Source organism: Poecilia formosa, unplaced genomic scaffold (assembly GCF_000485575.1).
Source record: "Poecilia formosa unplaced genomic scaffold, Poecilia_formosa-5.1.2 Scaffold102, whole genome shotgun sequence".
In the NCBI taxonomy this organism is placed as follows: Eukaryota; Metazoa; Chordata; class Actinopteri; order Cyprinodontiformes; family Poeciliidae; genus Poecilia; species Poecilia formosa.
The window spans coordinates 522,912-526,125 of NW_006800041.1; positions in this window are offsets into that span (position 1 = coordinate 522,912).

The window sequence follows — 3,214 nt, forward strand, 5'->3', positions numbered from 1 at the left end:
TTTGACATGTCACATTTTGCACCTTAGGATGTTTTTATATATTTGTATAAAAGAAGAATCCCACACCTCAGAAATGGTAAAAACAAACAAAAAAACATGTAACACCTGCCGTCGATTTCATTCTTGATGAATAAAATAAAACAAACACAACAGGAAGTGGTAACCATTGTGACCATTTTAATAAAGCAGAATAAAGTGGAAGTCAGAAAGTAAACTAAGAAATTCAAGTCTCAAACCTTAAAAGAAGCTAAAATCATCATCCCAATGGTCTGGTGCAGCCTGGAGGGTAGAAGTATTATTTTAGAAAATATGCAAACAATCAGAACAATCACAGGTTTCTTTTGCAGCACAGGTTCATTAGGGATGCATTATAATGTAGTTTTTGGAAAGGTCGCTGAATGATTGCGAGCTCTAATCCAAATGCTAATTTAGTAACCAAATGCAAAAGTGCAGTAATGTCATGATAATGACATGCAGATGAGAGCTCATCAGAACTGCTAACCATTAATGAAGCGATATCTGAGCGTATTGTATGCGTCGGTCTGAGTATGTGGCTATGCTGTCAGTGCTGCATGCATATCTACATAATGTGTGCATAAAGAGTGCTCATCCGCAGCAGAATATTTACCATATTAATGTTCAATCAGTCTGCCACCGTAGCAACGCACAATTTGATTAGGACAGACCAAGTTAGCAATTAACACATGGAAATAACTCCCCATGATTAGAGTTGAACAAACTTTGAGAACCAGAGCTCCTTTTTTCTTTTCTTTATTGAAAGTTTGAAAACTTAGATTTTCACTTTGAGAAGCTGAGGAGTAAAAGATTAGTGTTAGCATGTTAGCACTACGTGCCTAATGCATGTGAGTCAACTGTGATCAAACATCAGGATCTATTTTAATTCAGTACTTAGAAAATGTCTCCTATTTAATGACAGAAAAACAACATTAGGCCAATAGTGGAAGCCAGGAGGAGGACACAGCCTAGGTGAAAACTGGAGATTTGAATGCAGAGGATAAAATGGTATATGACTAAACAGAAAAAGATGGTGGAGTTTGTTGAGCCTTGATATCTGTTATAGGATAAATGACAAGTGTTGGGTCAGAAAATATTTTTTTTTCAGTATTTATGAAAGTCAAGTAATTAAGACAGGTTTTACTGGAGCTGCATATTTCTGTGATTCAAAGTTGAATATGAAGTCATAACATGTCAACAAAGATTTGCGCGCGCTTATTCTGTTGGCTGAAGTGTCTGACAATGTCAAAGCTATAAATCCCAATTCATTTACAGCTCATCTATTTAGTAGGCATTAATTTATGACTTGGAACCGAGAAGTAAACTACTTCATCAGCACATCCAACACCGGCCGCGGCAGCAGCACCGCAAATGATGCCTCATTTTGTCAAGTGCACTTTGCAATTTGTGAAGATACTGCTCACATACCAAGCAGAACCGCAATTCGAATTGCCTCCTTCGGTGTGGATTTCTGGTGAGGAATTATTCTGTTTTTACAACAACAAATAAGGTCCTTGACTGCTCGTGTAATGCAATACGGCACTGAACATTCGCTCTGAAAAGGAGGGAGAGAAGGCTTGGATCCCCTCATAAGCATCAGCAGCACTTGAAGAGCCAACTCATTATGAATTCTGCCTCCCTCCCTCGTTTAGTTGTTACTAAAATGAAAAATGTTATTTCTTACAGCCTCGGTTTGAAAATCCATAAAAGAATGACGAAACAGAATGTAACTGCTCAACTCTAAATGATGCAAAACATTTTCAAATGCAACCTTAAATTTGTCAAACTGAAATATGCAATATTATGTTACTGTACAGACTTGCTCATCTCTCTGAACTGTGAAAACTCAAATCGATTCCGCTTTTCATGCAAAACCACCACATAACCTACAAAAATAAGAGCCTGCACAAACAGCATGTTGCTCCTGCTGGTAGCTACGATCTTACTAGTCAAAAGCTGTGATTGTCAAAATCTGTGACATTCACAGCCTTTGACTAGTAAGATCCTAGGACTGGTTTTGGAAAACCCTCCATTTTAAACTTGAACATTTTTACCTGTGAGTTTGTGTCTGAATACCACTAGAGGGCAATAAAGGAGCAATCAATTATCCAGAGGAGTCTGCGATCAATTATCTTTGTTTGCCTGCCTGTCACTAAGTGATGGCCGACTATAAATGTTATCATGTGCAACTAATGTCACTGCAATAATTTAAAAATAAATATATAACTAAATAAAAACAGCAGATGTGTTTTATTTTATATGTATATATATTTTTATGTCTTCTGTAGAAAACTCAGAAAAACCAGTAATCCACATAAGTCTCTCTTTATATTTAGTGCTGAAATTATATACACATAAAACAAACTGAAACTAAAACCACAAGTTCCACCGACGTAGTACGTCTGATATGTTAGTATTACACTGACACCTGGTGGACATCCTTAACAACCTGCTCTGACCTGAAAATATAACGACAAATGCTACATACTACTTGCGTCACAATCTACAGTAATTTAGCTAAAAATATCTAAAATGTGTTATTTTAAATATTTTTGCTAAGGGGAAAAATCAGGTGACAAGACCCTGTAAAAGTATACACACCCCTGGATCTTTTCACACAATGTCAACAGCTGCAACGTCGAATTTATTTTATTGGAATTTGCAGAGACAATTTTTTATTTTTATTATTTATCGAACAATTTAAATTAACACACTTGACGGTTTTCGTCCAGTGAAATAAAACTCAAGATATTTTGTTTAAGCAATGTCCCTGAGCCGTTCTTCAACATACAGAACGTGACCCATCTATATGCAAAACAAATTTATATTTTAAGCACAAAAGTGTTATTTGTGCTTAGTTTACAGGGTTTTTTCATTATTAAAAACCTCAAGGGAAATAACCATATGTTATGTAAGCTGCTTCCACTGGCTTTGTGTTTTTACTGTAGCTGTTAATTATGTCCTGTATTGTAACTGAACTTAAACTTGACTAAACTGAAAGTAACTGACACTTCATTATTTATGCCTCCTACATCTTCAAAATCAAATCATTAAATTATTAGGACAAAAAAGCATACGTTACATATCGTCTCACGGTTTTCCTATATATCTAAACTGGCAATCAACTGATTTATTTCAATCGATTAAACATTTGTGAAGTCTATAAAAAGTAACAGCTTAAAAGAAATATCAATGGATG